This window comes from Chenopodium album, chromosome 1, assembly GCF_948465745.1.
Source record: "Chenopodium album chromosome 1, dcCheAlbu1.1, whole genome shotgun sequence".
NCBI classification, from domain to species: Eukaryota; Viridiplantae; Streptophyta; class Magnoliopsida; order Caryophyllales; family Amaranthaceae; genus Chenopodium; species Chenopodium album.
The window spans coordinates 59023712-59043202 of NC_137834.1; the positions used below are offsets into that span (position 1 = coordinate 59023712).

The window sequence follows — 19491 nt, forward strand, 5'->3', positions numbered from 1 at the left end:
CTTGATGATGCAATACTTCAGGGCGTCAACCAGCTTCATGAGTCATATCATCTCCGGGCGGTTAGGCTGAGGATAAAACAAAGAAAAGTCAGTAACAAGCAGTGTTAAAAGGATGAATAACGCATCAAAAAACTTACCGGCTCAAAGACCTCGGGCAAAGACTCCTGCGCCTGTCTGTAACCCTCTGGTGCGTCAGCAATATGGTCCTCGGTGATACCAATCGACCCTAGATAGCAGACAGACTGAGGCGGAATCTCGATCCTCCCCACAGGGCGAATAGTCGTCTGAAAATATGATCGAACAATCAAGTTATTCGACTATTTAAAACAAAGACTAGTAACAAAGATCCTCAAAAGAAATCATACTTCAGGAAGACGGGGTGGAGGAGCCAGAGAGGGAAGCAAGTCCTGCGCATAATCACCCTCCATGTGCACAAGCTCCTACCATGGAAAAGTATAGCGCTCTCCCCTGTTTATCAACTCCCTAATCAAGCGTGAGTCCAGCATCGACTCTGGTGGAGATGAGGGCACCACAAAGCGATCGCCGCTATGCTGACGAACGACACGCTCCCCCAAATACCAGACAAAGCGTCCGGTACCAACCAAAATGGTGCGGTGCGCTGAAAGACGCAAGGCCTTAGGAAGATCAGTCATCCCGGCCCAAGGACGATACTGGACATCAATGGCAACCTGAAAACCATAAAAAGTTGGCGTGAAACAACGGAAACAACGTCAGAGGGAAAATAACAGGAAACAAAACTAATTCTTACGCCAATAGAAGAGGTGCCTCGGCGTAGCAGCCCACGCAGCGCAGGGACAGACTCCACCCGCGACTCTCCTCGATCACGCCAGCTGGCCCCGACAGGGAAATCATGGAACGCTCCACGACGCTGGCGAGGAGCCAAGCCTGGGAAGTACTCGTAGAACCATAGCTACAATGAAAAGTAATCTTTAGCACATGAGTCGAACAAATTAAAGTGAAACCAAAAGAGGAAAAGATCATCACCTCTACGACTCTCCACAGACCATAGACAGTGATGGGAGACTCGTCGTTCAGCTGCCGACACCTATGACGTAGCGATAAGAGAAAGTCGGCGTATCCGATGCTGGCCCAGCTATAGGATCCTATCTCATGGATCCTGACCAAAGAGGGGAGGTAGCAAAGGAGTACGCGTGAACTCCTATCAGGAGAAAGGGTCATGGAGATCAGAATCAGGATGAAGATCCGCACTCGCTGCTCAGCCGATGTATCCTCCATGTCGAAGCCACGAGCTAAAACTGAAGCCAGCTCCGATCGCCCGCTCCTGGGACCACCTCGAGACACTGGTCGGGTCCTGATATACTAAACGATCGGACCTAACAAATCAGCTGCCTCAGCCGATCCCCAAGACAGATCAGACATCTGAGCTACGGCCCGGTCGGTGAAGCGCAGCCCGCTAATCATACTGAAGTCCAGAGGGGTCACTGTCATCCCCCCCAAGCAAAATGAAAAGTGTTGGTAGTATCCTAGAAATACTCCAACAATGCGCGAACGACCGTCGCACCGCAACCTCGGGGGCTGCGAAACCCTACAACCGCCGTATAGAAATCTACTAAACCAGCCGATTCCCATAAGGCGTTCGTAGCAGGATCCCTCGTAATGATCTGGTAAAGTCGAGGAATCAAATCGCCGACTCCAGAACCGTGGTGGCGAAGCGTGCCGTCGACTATGCCGGAGAGTGGGCGATGAGAAACATGGTTTTCACGGCAGAAAACCAACTGGTCTGGAGTCCACAGAGGTGGAACCCACCTACCTCTACTCGTAGAAGCCCGAGGCTCGGACTCTAAGGCATCGTCGTCCATACCCTCAGGAATAGTGGGAGTGTCCTCCCGAAAAGGCTGACGCCGGCCGTGGGTAGAAAGATCGCGATCCCGTCGCCTAGGCATGCTATTATAAAGATCTAAATGCTTAGCATCATTTCCTAAGACATTTAATTCAAGTTGCATTTTTATAAAAATAAAGATCTAAATACTTAGCATCATTTCCTAAGTTATTTAGTTATTTATCGAATTATACGCTAAATTTTTACCTCCAGGCTAAAAATTGGCAAAATTATGGTATTTAGTTTCTCCATGACAAACTAATACTACAGTTCTCCTAGCCGCATGATACTATGTTCTCCATGACAATATAGTACATACGCAAAATATGTTTCGAAGTTGCACAAAAACAATGAATCAACACATCATGAAATATTTTACAAAGTCTACCACCATATTTTCACCATTTCAAGTGCAAAGAAGTAACATGAACATCATTTCACAAAAGTAGTACCCAAAAATGGTGATTTGCTCAATTCTCCATCAAATCATGCAATTTTTGTCTCAAATTTCTCACGAACACACATACATACATATACAAGTAAAATCATGGCAAGAATTTCAACATAAAACCTCAAAATAAAAAATCCCCAAATTGATTTTTAAGGGTTTTTCATGAAATTACTCATTTAAAGCAAATTTGAGACAAAAATTAAGAGGAACTTACATAGACCCTTGTAGAGGTTCGAATATGAGGAGTATGGCAAAAATTTGGAGTGAATTTGGTGAAAAATCGAACAACAAAAGCTCGAAAAAAGCTCCGGCAACCCAGCAGACCGCCGCGACACGGTCAGTTAATGTCGTGACACGGTGAGTGTGTCCCGTGTCACGACGAGCCTCAGAACCGACGGATCTCCGGCGACACCAGCGGCAGCTTCAAGTAACAATACCAACGAACAACAGCGAAGTGAATAGCAGCAAGTCGCAGCGGAAATAAAAAAATAAAGAGAGAGAGGAAGCAGAACCGCCGTGACACGGTGATGAACGCCGGCTGACGGGAAAGAACTCCGAGCGCCGGTGAGAAGTCGCCGAGACACGGCAAACCGAGCAAAAAAAAAAAAAAAAATTCGAGCTTTTGGGTGAAAATCGGACGAGAAAGAGGAATAAGGGATGAGCAAAATGAGAAAAATGTTTGATATTTAAAACCAAAAAATCCCGCGCAATGGACCCTGTTCCCACGTAACGGTCATATTTTGTGTGGTGCACAAGCTTTGACTGGTCAAAGATGCCATTTGACCGATTTTTCAGCCAATAGATTCCCGTGCCACGGGAACCCCTTGCCGCGTCACGGGAAGCAGCTCCGCGTGACGGGGACCCGTGCCGTGTCACGGGAATATTATTTGTGACACGGTGGCTTTGTACATTTATTTGCGAATATTCCTGACATGTTGACTAAGGTTGCACGATTTTTTTGTGTAAATTGGACAGTTATTTTTTTGCTTGAATTACGCGGAAAATTATAATTGATACTTAAAGGGGACTAAAATTACCATTTTACCCCTAGCCAGCATCACATTATTGTTTTTCGGCATTTTAAGCACCTAATATGGTCGGATAATCGACTTAAAGGTGTGAATCATCCGCGGCCCACGTTCGGGGATAATCGAACCATCATACACTTGCAAATTTCAGCAATCGTCGGCTTTCCTCAGGCTTGGAAAGCGTTATCGGTGGATTTTTCTTCAAGTATAGAAAACCGCCAAGTTGGCTTTCCTCAGGCTTGGAAAGCGTTATCGGTGGATTTTTCTTCAAGTATAGAAAACCACCAAGTTGGCTTTCCTCAGGCTTGGAAAGCGTTATTGGTGGATTTTTCTTCAAGTATAGAAAACCGCCAAGTCGGCTTTCCCTCAAGCATGGAAAGCGTTATCTGTGGATTTTTTTATTCAAGTATAGAAAACCGCCAAATTCCTTTGTCGGCTTTCCTCAAGCATGGAAGACATTATCGGTGGAATTCTTCAAGCATAGAATGACACCAAATTCATACGTCGACTTTCCTCAAGCATGGAAAGTGTCATCCGGTAGGTTTCTTCAGGCTTAGAAAACTACCAAACTCTTCAGTAGGCTTTCCTCAAGCATGGAAAGCGTTTCAACAAACGTCACTCGGTGGATTCCTTCAAGCATAGGAAGCTGCCAAATTCGTTCGTCACCGATACACTGGTGCCAGATACGTATTCTATCCTTTTACCCTTTTATCTGTAGAACTAGCATTTTTCTGTAGGTATCGGCGTATATAGAATGATTTAGGATCGCAGAACGTCTTAAATCATTCTCCGTCCCTATCGGCTACTTTGACTATCGTTTTTCGAAACTGACGTTTCTACAAACTCAGTCAAAGTGGGGGCTGCTGTAGACACCTAAAAATGTCTCCCCAAAACCAAACTCGATGATGAACAACCTTTCACCGCCACTATTGGTCGGGTTCAGTATTTAATCCCGAGAGTGCTTAAAAAATCGTATTTGATTAAATTCATATTTTTGAATAGTCCATGGACTAGTCTTGATGTTTGGAAAAAGCATAGTTTTAATTTCAGCCTAAACTTATTATTTAATTTTAGCCCAAACCCTTTTTTATTTTATTTTTGGCCCAGACCTTTTGTTTATTTTTATTTAATTATTTTCTTATTTTAGCCCAAATAATAATAAGTCAGAAAAGGCCCGAAATTATCAATCGGCACTTAAAATGCCGAATGAAATTAGGGTTAAAAATGCATTTAGACGGAAAAGAGGGCTGGAAATTCCCGCGCCACGGTAGACAGCCACCGTGTCACGGGAATCCTTCTCGTCTGACGGTGGGATTTCCCGTGACACGGGATGTCTGTCGTGACACGGGACATTCCGTGTCTTTTCCGCGTAAACCCTTAACGCGTTTTCTTTCCCGTTTTCTGAAAATTTCCCGCGTCACACTAAAAATGTACCGTGTCACGGGAAAGTTTGCCGTCTGACGGTGGGACATCCCGTGTCACGGTACAGTTTACCATGTCACGGGATACTTTTTTAGGGTTTTTATCATTTTAGGGTTCCGTGTGCTCCCTCAGCACATTTTCCCTATAAATACCCCCTCATTTCTGATGTACGGGGCACCAATTAATTCTCTGATTTATTTTTCTCTCTTCTATGCTTTAGCCTAAACACTAGCCTACCCTTTTCACTTCAAAATTCCTTCTTCAAGTGCTCAAAGGAGTCCATACTTTACTCGTGGTTCCATCCTTAAGCCAAGGCGTGAAAGGTAGAACTATTTGAGGGTTTGGCCCCAAATCAACTCTACTTAATTTAATTTAATTTAATTATTGTTTTATTATTTCCTTGAAGTTACTAACTCGTTTATTATTTTGTAGTTGCAAACAAACAGAATCAAAGTAATAATCATGTTCCTTTTATTTCTATTATTTTTCTAACAATTTTATGTTGTTGGAATTGTGATTAAATTGCTTCCAATATTAATGTCTGTTCTATTATATTTTATTGATCACCACATTATTGCATGTTTAAAGGGAATATGTAATTGAAAATCACGCCTAATAAGATAATTTGGACAACCGGTTTAGGTTCCTTTTTAATCTTGTTAATTAATTCAAGTGATCACAAATATTTTAGAATTATGTGTTGCATTAATATTCAACCAATTTAGCATAATAATAGTTTGGAGCGAATTGGATATTTTGTTTGTATGCCTTTGCGATCACAGGAATGCTTTTCAATATAAGAATCGAGTAGAGGCCAATACGGGCGAATGTGACTCCATGACTCACTTCGTACCATCATCCCCGATCCTCCTTTCGTGGTTCCGAACCATATGGAGTTAGTAATCTCATGGATTATGAATGGGGTGTAACCTTCACGGGTCAATCGTTGTTGCCTTCGTTGTCCCTTATTCGTGGTTGCCTTTTATGATCCGTGAACGGTTTACAAGTTCCTTAAAAACTTGTTAGCGGCTCCCTACTTTATTTGTCCCTAATCGTTGTCCCTAATCGTAATGTCAATTCCCACTTCCTATGAGTGCCAAGCATATTCACACATGCTTTAACGTAGGCGCACTTCGAACGACGCCTACACTTCCTTTATAACCACAATCTTGGAAAAGGAGAGAAACAAGGTGTCTAACATGAGCAGTGTTCTAAACCATTACCTCTAGTTTTCAACAACCTTACAAACAGAAAGAGAAGTTCTGAAAGTAAAACTGGCTACAAAAGCATCTTGCAGGAGCAGGTTTGTCATCGACGGGAGATTTTCATGATTTTGGATAACGAACAAGTAACACTGTGACAGTTTCAATGAACTCTGGCAAAGATATTAAGAAAGTAGAGAGTGGGACAGATTCAAAAACTATATCAGACTGAGGTTGCCAATTTGGCAAGGGCAGGACTCAACAACCAAACAAAAAATCAATACAACAAAACTTTCAATAAACAGAACTTTCAATAGTCTTGATCATGAAACTTAACAGGAATGGTCAACTAGAACATAGTATTCTGATTGTTCAACACACAAAACACTTGTGCATGTAATAGGGCATAGAATAATATATAAGATCACAAAAAATATCAACACAATATGATAAGCAAAGAGCTATATTGTACAATAAATTCGATTACAAATGTGTGTTGATGTTCAAGTTCCTAGATTAATTCGTATTGAGAATCCAATAACATGCCTAGTAATGATGGAGCAAACAAGCCCCCTTTCAAGATGAGGAGGAAGTGTACCGAGACCCCACAATTATATCACCAAACCTTCTAACAGGTTTCACATAAGGAAACATACTTCATTCCATAATGAATTAGTTTCACTTCAATCAATCAAGCGAAGTAACATGGAGTTTTCAAACACCATAATTATCAAAATTCAGCAATATGTATATCTTCTGGCATAAAATGAGCAACATACCTAGTTTTAGCTGCTGTTCAAGCATATAACGACTCCACACTCGAACTTCCATCCATATCTGAAATTACACATATTGATCATTCACTAAACCAAAAAATGACAATCTAATATTACATTATAACAATAAAATTATTCAGAAGTGACATATAACTAGATTCCGTGCCTAAAATTATTGTAAATCTCATGCTAAAATCATTAATTTAGATAATTCTTAATGTATAATCACGCATCATTAACAAGAAATTAAATAGCTGATCATCAATAATTATATAAATAAATTAATATAAATAAGAGGAATTTGGGAAAACGAATAAGATAAAAGTGCTAATAGAAATTAACATCATAGAACTCAAGACTCGCAGAGCTACATTGGGTACAATAGATGAATAGGAGGTGTAGTAGATGCTACAATAGGAGAATTAGGTGTTGCAGGAGCCTAGAGGTACAGAAATAAAGGTTATAAAAGGGAAAATTGCTTTCAAGTTCTTTCGCCACAAAAGGAAGTGACAAATCAAGAATTCAGTCAACATAATAAAGTGACATGATAAAATGAATGGACATTGGACAAGCTAGGCTGGGAGCCATGATTAAGGTATTTAATATGGAGTATGTCACATACAGACAGGTCTAATGTATGCATTAAACACTAGTATAATTGTCTTGCACCTTAGAAACAACAGAGTTAAATTAATATAGCCACACTAAGTGTAAAATGTTGTAACATAAAAGCCATCATCAACTAAAGGTTGTGCTGAATCATTATGCCATAATGAAATTGATTTTTATAAGATACATACAGCTGACATGGAAATTTTATATAGATCCACATTTCAACTTGAGCATATGTACAGTTCACATCTTGGCTTGCCTCCTCAGTTATTTTATGATCTTTCTAATTTTTAAAAATCCAATAGCAATTACATTACCGAATGTGCCAACTCTTCATATTATTGGAAAAAAACAATAACACAGGCAAAAAAGTTTAGCAAATGAAATTCATACTAGAGGACGATTATTATTTGCAACAAGAGAGCAATCATAAACTCACACATGGTTTTGCAAACACTAACAGATTGCAGTTAAGAGTATACCTGCAACACAACATGAGATTCCACTTCCCTTCTAGTTCATTGAACAACACAATCTGAAAATGAGAGGAACAAAAGGATCCAGAAATTAATGTGAGAACAGATAGTATAATAATATATCTCGACCCAAAAACAAGGTTAAAGTAGTAACATAGAAGAAAAGAGATGAAGCAAGTGCATAGAAATCCCACAAAGCAACTTCTTTTGATTGAGCGCCCAAATCCCTCACGTTTGACCTCTTGCTTGGAAAAACAGGAACATTGACAAACAGTCACACGGGTAGGGAAGCAACACTTAACCACGCCCAGTCCCACTTCGACACTCATAGGTCCTTCTTAGTCGGTCTTCAAATCTAGTATCTTCTGTATCTTATGTTTAAGGTAAGTATCTACCAAAAATTCTGGACCATTTTTCGAGGATAATATTTCAATATCAGCCTTCTTCTTATCATTTAAGATAGACTGCACATCTTGTGAAATGGCAGGCTCATGGTTTATCCAAGATTCCTTTGATAGTTGCACTTCTTTAGATATATCTTTGTCATTTGTTGATATCATGTCAGAATCAGATATGTTACACTCATTTAAATCTGACCTAAGTAATCCAATCAGCTTAACCATAGGGACTACCAAGTTCTGACTCATGAATGCCATGTTAAATGATCCATATTTATATGTCTTAAAGATCTCAAAACCAGCAGGATTACAATCAACGAGAGCTAAAACAGGCACTTGTAAGGTTTCCCACACCATTCTAACAAACATCCTGCAATCTAAGCTTGGTTCACCCCCACCGGTTATGACGACACATGGAAACTGGCGGTGGAACCTTTGTGAGAGTAAATCTTCAAAAACAGTCATCTTTTCAACAATAAGAATAAATTTTGGATGTTCTCTGGCGATTTTAATAGATTTGACATTGGAGAAATTGATTCTATACGGTTGATTCAATATACTAGCATCGTCCTCAATATCTCCATTTGAATCAATATCGCTTCTAATGACAACAATATTTCCAACAAAAATTGAATTTGAGTCTGACGCTTTAACACCTAATGATTGTCGGGTGCAAAGAAAATGGCAGCATAAATCATAAATATAAGACGAAACTTTAGCCATGGTTACTTCCCCTTTTTTCTTTTTAAAACTAGGAAAATTTGTCACAAAGGACCTTTTATGTCCACTATTTTGTGAGAAAGGACCTTTTAAAAAAAGGTGGCAAAAAGGGACCAAAAATGAGTTTTTATTTGTGAAGAAGGACCATTGCCCGGAAAGCAGGATTTGACCCGCCAACTCCGGTGTTGACCACCTTAGCCCCACCCCTTTCATGGCAGCAATCCCTTCCTCTACCCCGAAAACCCTTCTCTTTCAAGGTAGCCTAGCGTCCTAGCCTTTCCCACAGCCCACCACCCCCTCTCCCCTGCCGCTATCGGTGCCGACCCAGGCGCCCAAGCCTCCCCATGCCGGTGACCCTCCGATCCCCACCGCCTTACCCTCTCTTTAATTTTCTCCTCTCATTTCTCCGCTTTTGCGCGAAGATTGATCTTCGTTTCTACAAATTTTGCACAATGTTACATCCAATTTGCTTTCAAAACTTCTGAACCCATTCAATTGAACCCAATTTCTTCAAAAACTCATCCAATTCCATACCCTTCATTAACTCATTCAAAAATTTTATTCCATCCCTCTCGTTTCTCGATTCTCTAAATCCCTAAATTCTAGGATTAGGGTGGAGGAAATCGCATGAATTTTTATAGTAATCAGGGTGGAGGAAAGGGAGTGGGGGTAGGGAAAGGGGAGGAGCAGGCTGTCGTGAAAGGGGTACGGTGGTGGGTGTGAGGTCAGTGCTGGCAGTGGAGAGGTAGAGGGAGTGGTTAGGGGTCGTGAGTTTGTCGTGAAAGGGGAGCAGGAAGATGGAGGCGGCGCGGGTGGGGGTGGTCAAGTGGAGGAAAGAGGAGGCTGTCGTGAAAGGGGTGGGGCTAAGGTGAATTCCGGGCATAGGTCCCTCCTCACAAAAAAAATACATATTTGGTCCCTCCTTGCCACCTTTTTTTTAAAAGGTCCTTTCTCACAAAATAGTGGACTTAAAAGGTCCTTTGTAACAAATTTTCATTAAAACTATGGCTGTTTGACAAATTATAATAGAGGGAACGAATGGGGGTTAACGAGGTAAGTTTTCCCTGTACTATTGCTTTAAGTTTCGAAATAAGAAGGCCGGTTAGAATTTTCAAAAAAGTGACACTCGAAGTACGAAGGTTTCTATCCTCTTTGAATTCACAATAAGCATAATACTTATTCACCTCATTAAATTCAGAATTCATTTTGCCTCTAAATGGGAGATGAGCGAACCGATTTTCTTCCATACTTTGCAGGAGACCTTGTAAATTTTCTAACATAGCTTTGTAATCAAAGGTCTGCACCTCATCGTAGAGTGTAGCTCCCTCCAACTTAAGATGCTCAAACTTGGCACTGACACCACTAACATCAGGATCACTACCGGTTACTTCTTCTGAGGCCATTTGGATTTCAATTAGTAGAGCTGCACAAGTACATAATAAGAATAAAGGATGATCAGAAATATGAGGAACAAAACAATAACCAAAAAAAAAAAGGAAAAATTCAGATAATACGAAATCAAAGATAAAAGAAGAAACGTCGATAAAGATCACCATTAGTTAATACATCACTTTTGATAGATTAATGAGCACAAAACCTACAAATGGAATTGGATACTCTATTTTTTTTATTCAAATTTAATTAAAACATCAAATTGAAGAAGTAATACCAAATAAAAGAAACATAACTAACAATCAATGTATTAGGGATTAAATTAATAGCCAATCGGTTAAAAATGCTATGCATAGAGGAGAAGGAGAACGATACCGACAAAGGAGGAAAAGGGCGTTGGCGTTGACAATCTCGATTGCTGGTTTTTAGGAAAATAAAACCTAATTATGATGCGATTGCAATGGTGGCACGAAGGCAGTGTAGGGGTGCTAAAGCGCAAGCTAAGCTGGTCGCAGCGCTAAGATGATATGGCGGCCTCTTGAATGGCACAAGCTAAGCTTTTCAATCTCAATATACAAGTATATAGCACGGGAGGAAAAACAAGAAAACCAAAGGGGTATTAGGCAAACAGAGTTTTGAGGTTGTTTTAGAGTTTTGATTCACTTTTAGAGGGTGTTTGTTTAGAGAGATGGGGATTATAAGGGGGTTAGGGATAGGGATTAAATCACCCATTTCTATAACTAGGGGGGGTATTAGGGGTGTTCAAATCCGGGTACCCGGATTTTCGGGTACCCAAAAACCCGGGTACCCGAAGTTTCGGGTAGTTATTAATTTGTTCCATGTCCTGACCCGGATATCTCGGGTACCCGGGTTCCGGGTTCCCGAATTATTCAGGTCAGGACATAGGGTATTCGGAATTTTTTTTTGAAAAAAATTAATAATTTTTTTACTTAATTTTATGTATTTATCCTGCTGTAATTCAATGAAGAAAAAAAACCAAGGAAACAAATACACTACGGATACCAGGAATTCCATGAACAATGAAGAATATAATCATAAAAAAATGCAATACCATGAATTCAACGAAATACACTATGGATTTAGTCCAATTACCACAATAATACTATCAATTGGATTACATAAATTCAAATCTACCACAAATTACAACGAATTTAAAAATACCCCTAAAAATACCACAAATTGAAGGCTTGAGTTGCTCGAACTCGCGTGAAATCGTGAAGGCTTGGATGAAGGCAGATCCGTGAAGGCTTGAATGAAGGTAGATCGTGAAGGCTTGAACTCGTGAAGGCTTGTTTATAATAATCTTTCCTTTTCGAAAACCATCAGATTGCATTATAGTACTCCGTATTTCTTATTAATCAAACCATCTGATTGCATTATAGTTTACATTGGAAGAGAGAGGAAGATTCGTGAAGAGAGGAAGAGAGAGAGAGAGAGGCACGAAGCAGAGAGAGGAAGAGAGAGAGAGAGAGGAGGAGGAGGAAGAGAGAGAGAGCGGCTGAGGGAGGGGGGGTTTCTCATTTCTCATTAGGGTTTACATTAGATTCTAATGGGCTGGCGCCTGGGCTCATTTTCGGGAATTCGGGTACCCGGATATTAAAAAATGTGACCCATGTCCCGACCCGGGTAACATGCAATTTTCCCGGGTTGGGTAACCGTCTCGAAAAAACAGTTTTTTTCCCCAAATTTCCCATCGGGTATTTACCGGGTCATCGGGTAATCGGGTCGGGTTTTTTTGAACACCCCTAGGTGGTATAAGGGGAAGGGATTAAAATGGGTTTTAAAAGACTAAATTACCCTTAATGAAATTGAAAAAGTAAGGAGAAGGGTAGAAGTTAGTAAGGGTGTTTTTATAAATTTATTACTTATCCCTAATTTCTTTCCCCTACTTGCCAAACATGAGATAAAGATTATTTATCCTTGTCCCACTTATCAATCCCCTATCTTTATCCTCCCTTCTTATCCTTCTTATTCTCATCCTTCCAACCAAACGCCCTGTAGATTTTTGATCTTGTCAAACCTCTAAATATGGTGTTTGGTAAACAAAGTTCTATAACAGAGTTTTGGAGCAAAAACTCTCTTTTTCAAAAAGCTCCTCTAAGCAGAGTTTTATTCTAATTTGTTATATTTTAGCAAGTTTTTTTCCAAGCTAATTGCATTTTCTAGCTCCATTGGTTAAGCTAGTAAGTAAGAATTATTTAATATTGCAAGCAAGTCCCTAACTACAACCATTCGAGTGCTTAGAGCAACTCCAATCAACGGCAAGCTAATTGCCAAATTAGCTTGCCATGCCACCTAAGATTGCAAAGTTATTCTTCCTTCTAGCTAATTTATGCCACAATGGTTAAGCTAATTAGCATTTAGATTTTTCAGCTTTATTTTTTAAATAATTAGTCTTTTATTAGAGACAATTAATTTCTAAGCTAATTAGCTTAGCTAAGCTAATTTGCTTGGCATTAGCTTGGCCAAGCTAATTATTAAACTACTCTCCAATGGTTTGGCTATTAACTTGAAAATTATTAAAATTGCAAGCTAGTCCCTAAAAGCAACCATTGGAGTTGCTCTAAGTTCTCAACTTTAAATCAACAAAGAGCAGCTCGTCGAATTGTCTAGGATGGCTTAGGCCATATATTCGAACTTTAGGTATAGAGGCTAGCTTTCCATATAGATAACCAGCCAATTCCACCGGAAGAGGAGCACAAAAGTGAATATAGTACATTGTTACAATACTGTATACAAACTTTCTGAGGAGCCATATAGTTTTAAAGGCTAATCATCAATCGTATCTCTCATTCATTGGCCTCTTTAGTCTTGTCTTTGTTTTATGAGGTAAGTGGGAGAAAAATATTCTAACAAATACCTATAAGTTTTGATAACTGCAACCTAGTTCAACTCAACACGAACAAGTTATGATAGGTTTAAACTAATGAATATCATGTAAATACAATGAAGCCAGAAGCTTTGGTTCTGCTAAGGATTTTTATGGATATAATTTCCATATGAATAAAAGCATCGACATTGACAAAACATAACCACTAAATAGATTTTGAGATATACACATTATTAGGGAATGATAGCAATGAGCAAAACGTTACTATAATGTGGAATATGCCTATGACATATACTTGGAAAGTTGGAAGTCTATACTGCTGACATTGCTTTGACAATTATAAATAACTACTACAAGATTGAAAATTGAAATTATAACTTTCAATTCAATTATAATGTTGGAAAGTTCAATCAAATAGTGGATGATTCAAATTAAAATTTACAATGTCCATAGACATGGAAAAGAGATGTCATTCCAACAGAAACAAGAAATGTGGTTTAAAAAGAAAAGGTCTTTAATTATAATCGGAAATTCTAACTGAAAAAGATCAAGATGTAGTGGCTTGAACCCTATCAACAACAACAAAAATAAAAATAAAGAAGAAGAAGAAAAAGAAAAAAAAAATTATAGTGGCTTGAACACTTAAAAAATTTGCTTAATAAAATGCGTCCTAACTATTTACTTCCTTCGTAACAAAAAACACAACCAATAAGGGAATTATTTGTGAGGTATAAAATATTCATTCGCTGTATTTTTTTCTGTTAGAGAAAGTACAATAACAATTGAATTTTCTGGATGAGTTGCTCTCCTCAATCATTCTCTTATACTGTCCCTGTCTTCTAATTAGCCTTCTTTATAAGGTCCATCTTACTGGCATTATGGATTTTCCCAACTTCCCAAGGCGCCATGTGTTATCAATTAACACAACTTAAGCATCATTAATGGCAGAATATTAAGGAAGGGGGAGGTCATTGTACTAATAAAATGCAAACTACAGGAATTTGATTGATCTTTCAACTTTCGAGAGGTAAATTCTCACCCAAGTATGAGCTTTCCATAGGCTCACTCTGTCCCACTAAACGACTGGAACTCTCTTCAACATTCAACATGAGCCTTTTCTTCTACTCTATGTATACAAAAACTAACTTGCTTGCTAACTTATTCCTTAAATCATTACTAACCAACATATTATAGCAATCCTAAATTAACCCTTCCTACTTGGCTATTTTATAACAACCTTCCCCATAAGGAAGGTTCATGACATATATTTCTACAAAGTTTTACTCAATTATTAGTAATAATGTCTCAACAATAGCAGATGTTCAATTTTTCAAAGTCCACGCACAAGAATAAGGGAAATGCTATTTCCAATCGGATGAAGACATAATCATTACTTGTTCAACTAACAATGATATTACACTAAATTATTGGAAATTTTGTTGGAAAACGATAGATGTTTCAAAACTTTAAAGTCCATACATATGGAAAAGGGAAATGATATTCCCAATTTGGATCAAGACATAACTTATGTTAGTCCAAATGACAATGAATTTACATAAATCTTTGAAGCAACAATTAAAGCTTTATAACAATTATTCAAGAATTATTCATTGAAATTTGAATAAGGTTGTACTGACAATGAACACTGGAACAAACCTCATAATCAAGTATCTTTTGCATGCCAATTCCTGGTAGATAATATATAGCTGCTCCTAAGCCAATGGCTTCTCCAATTGCTGGTGTTCCAGCCTCAAACCTGACTCATACAAAGAGAAACTTAAAACCAGCACATTAATACTTAACCAAGCATCGAGCAAACATACAAGGAAACCTAAGAGGAATATGTCAAGAAAGTGCTCAAGCGGTTCAACATGGTTGATACTAAGCCTCAGCTCTCTCCTCTTTCATCGGATGTCAAATTGACAAAGGAGGATTTCCCTAAGATAAAGGTAGAAAAGGAAAGAATGGACATCTAAAAATGTCTCCCCAAAACCAAACCTGATAATGAACAACTTTTCACCGCCATTATTGGTCGGGTTGAGTACATAATCTTTGGAGTGTTTAAATCCATGTACAATCCAATACATTTCATAAACCAACTTAATTCTTAGTCGATTTTGCCCAAACCATAACTTATTTTCCACTTTTCGTGTCCACATCACAAAACTGAGCTAAACTGATTTTATGGCCCTATAATTTTGATCCAAATATTATTTGGTTGGATAGGCCTTTCAATAAGCTTTCCAACAATATATCATAAGCCCAATTTTGATTTAAAGCGAAGAAAAATATAAGAAAAACACTAAAACTCGGCCCAAACCGACACCCTTGCACTAAAACGACCATATATTAAAATCTACAAAATATTTTGACCGGATTCTAATTGAATTAGAAATTAGACTTGATAAGATTTCCAGCAATATATTATATGCCTTATTCCGAGTTACGGATCAAAAGTTATCATAGTTTTAAAAACGCGTACTACTGGAATTTGCCGCGCCACGTCAATTTCTGCCATGACACAGCAAATGCCAGCGCGGCACGGCAAATTTTTCGTGACATGGTGTAATACCCCGTATTTTTTATACGTATTATATTTTAAATAAGTATTTTGTAAAGTATTTAAATAATTCAAAATGAATTATTTATGATATTTTACTTTATTTTATGATTTAAAAATATATTTTGGGGCATGTGATTTTATAAAAGGAAAGTTTTATAAAAGGAATTTTTATAAAAGTCAAGTTTATTTAGGAAAGGGATTAGTAAGGATAGAAAGGGAATTCAAGGGTAGGAGGGTTTCTAGAGAAAAGGGGTATAAATATTCAACACATGAACAACTTAAACTTTGCCCAGAGTGGAGAATACCCAAGGTAAATTTTCTCTCCCTTCTCTCTTATTTTTCTTTTCTTTCTTTCTTTTCCCTTCCCCTTTTGTTTTGCACGGCCGGCACCACCACCGGCCGCTACCACAGCCACCGACGCAAGCGCCAGCAGCGACACCGGCAGGGCGCGGCAGCAACCTAGCCGCGGTGCCGTGGTGGCTGTTGCTGCTGATTGCGGCTATCGAACAAAAAAAAAAACATTCTTTTTAATTTCTTTTACTCTAATCCTAAATCTAATTATTAATTATGGGTTTTGTGATTGATTTTATGATATTTGATTGTAAGTATGATGCAAATTAATTTTCAGAATTTTGATTTTAATTAAAAAGCCCCAAATTGAAAACCCTAGGTTTCTAAATTAATGTATTATGATGGAATTTGATTATGGATGTTGTAAATCTTTATTTTGGGTGTTTTAAAACAAAATTACAGCAAGTTTTAATGATTTAATAAAGCTGGAATTTTGGTTAGTAAGCCATATTGAGTTTCTTGAAGGGATTTTTGATTACCCATTAATTGGGGTTAAAGTAAGGGGTTTTAAATTAATTTTCAGCTTGTTTTAATTAAATTTGAGTGATTTAATGAGTGTAAATATTGCTGGAAATTTGTGGGGAGTAGATATTAATGCCTCCTTATAATTTTGGTTTGTAGGAGATTTCCTATTAAGTGATTTCGCATAGTCGTGGCGATTCTAAGATCGTATTCAAGGTATGTTCGCATACTTGGAATATAATTGATTATGTAGGAGTATGCTAGGCTTTGATTAATTGATTTCAAGTAGTATCATGCTAGATTATGATTGGAATTTGTGGATTTGTTGATATTGGTGATTAAATTATGAAGCATGAATTATTTGTGATGGATTGATGATAGGAAATCATTGTTTGGCATGTTGTATATGAACCACACTTTTTATTATTGGCATGATAGAAAGCATGTTTAATTAAACTATTTGTTTAATTGAGTTTGGAATATTGAAAAAGAATTTTATATATTATGGTTCATATAATTTTTATTGATGCTTTAAGCATGAGAAAAGAGCTATTTAAGTGTCTTTGAACACGAGGAATAAATTATATTTTGGTGCCTTAGTGCACTTAAGGTGTTTTCAACACCGAGGGATAGGATTTGTGGCGCATTATGCGTTTAAGGTGTCTTTGACACCGAGGTAGATTTAAAAAGGGTTCAACATTAAATATTATGTGGACACTAATTATTCAAGAATTAAATTGGTATGTTTGATTATTTGAATAATTATTATGATTGATCGTATTATGGTTTGAGAGTCATCACCAAGTCTAAAAATATGTAAATAACGTAAAGTGAAAGAGATTACGCACCAAAACTCTTGGAACGTATATACCTTGAGTATGAACACATGGGGGGAGTTATGGGGTTTTATATTTAACCATAACTTCTACTGGAGTACAGGACGCTATACATTCCTTTTTATTATTATGCGCAGGAATTCCGCCACTTACGAGTGGTTCTTTTAAACTGGCACGGTTAGCTCCCGTGTTAGTACCCCTTTATTGGGGCAGGTTAGGGGGGAAACCCGTTCGATGCGTAATCAAGCTAAATAGACTATTTAGTTATTTAGTTATAGAGTCATGTTGTATGTTGTATGCTTGTAAACAGGTGCAACAAGGTAAGTTGTGTGATGATAGGATGAAAGCATGTTTGTTTCGGGTGTTTTTTGGATTTCATTGGATACTGGTCACGCTCTCCTGGCAACGAGACGATCCAACCTGCAAAACAACGAATATTCGCCTCCGACGATCAAGTTAGTGATCGGAACGTAAAAGGCTAGAGAGAGAAAGTAGAGAGAAGTTGGAGCTATTTAATGCTCTTTTGTTGTAATGTCTTAATCCACCCCTCCCGTCATAAATGATTGGGATATTTATAGGGGTGGGACTCGTGCCCCTTTCTAGGGTTTGTGCCCTAGAATTGCGTGACGTGATTGGCTGCGCAATCAGTGAATTCCACGTGTTACTTTGGGGGCGCCGATTTGCGGCTTTCATGGATATCTCTCGGGATTTGGGCCCTGACATTGTTAGGCCTCTTTTTGCGTGCTGATTTAAGGGGAACATATGCCCTAAACACGTGGCATCTTCTCGTGACGACACATGTCACCCTCTAACTGGGTCACGCGTCGCTACGAGATTGGCCTGAAACTTTGGGTGCTCTTGATCTGAATGCGTGACATCTTCCCATGGTGACATGTGTCACCCTATAACTGGGCCACGTGTCACTACGGGACTGGTCCACGTATATGGGGTATTTTTACCCTCAACATTTGCCCCTCAGAGGGGGTGGCTCGTACGCTTACAGGCCGACTCCTCTGACCTCAGATAGCCATGGGGCGTACAAGTGTATTAGGGTTTTGACAAAAATCTGTTCGCCTGATAATTTAGAGTGAACGCCTATCTATGCGAATGGCGCGGACAACGGTAGGTCGTCTCGATTTTGGGAGTTGCGACCGTCTTGCCATCGCGGAGGGAGCTTTAGCTCCGTCAGCTTATTTTTGGACGTGCCGTTTATTAGGTCGTCTCCTTTTCCGCCTATTCTAACGGCGTTGCTCTTTGCCCCTTCAAATTCTAGGTTAAAATTTCAAATTATAACCGTTCAATTTTGTTAGGCGGGAAAGATGAATTTACCAGCCTACCCCCATAAATTTGGCCTATATATACAAGAGGTTTCACCTCATTTTCACACTTTGGAACTTTGCATTTTCTACAGAGAAGTCAGAGCTTCTAGAGAGAGAAAGTGCCATTTTCCTTGAATCTTCGAGAGCTCCGCCGTGCGTTTGAGTTTTCCGGGCACATTCTTTGAGTTTTCCAGTCAACCTTCAAGACTTTCAAGTTTTTCTACACGTACAGAGGTAGGCCGCCTGTTTTCTTTTCCTTGCATTTTTTATTTCTTTATTCTTCATTTAAAATCTGGCTCAACACTCGGCTTCGTCCGTTTTTCCTCATGAGGCTGGCTGATCACCTGGGACTGAGGAGTCTAGAGTGGACGGAGACGAGTTGTCTCCTTCGTGGAGTGGGTCCATTTCTAGTGCTACCAACTCACTTCCACCCATTCTTCTCTGTCCCTGCAGTCGAACATGGAAAGAACGATGCAGACGTACGATCGTCATGCGGCCAAAAATCCAGACGGTAGTCTGGTGAACCCTAGGCCTCCTTATGACCCTAACAACCCTAACTTAGAAACGCCTTCTAATACTCCTACGAACGCTTCCACGAGCACTCACTGCTCGGCCGTGGAAGTGACTTCTTCTTTTGAGGAGCGCCAAAGAACTCAGGGCGCTTCTTCTGCGGGGGGAACGTCTTGGCAAACTCCGGGATTAATGTTCCCCCAATATGCCAACTCGGTCATGGATGGGGCCGAGTTGCTACTCTGTGAAGGACCTCCTTCC

The 19491-nt window shown here is 39.0% G+C and overlaps 1 pseudogene; it reads right to left on the reverse strand.

Annotated features, from left to right (window-relative positions):
• The window catches only part of LOC145633404 (uncharacterized), a 38094-nt pseudogene extending 29145 nt beyond the window's left edge, over positions 1-8949 (reverse strand).
• Between the last annotated feature and the right edge of the window lie 10542 nt (positions 8950-19491).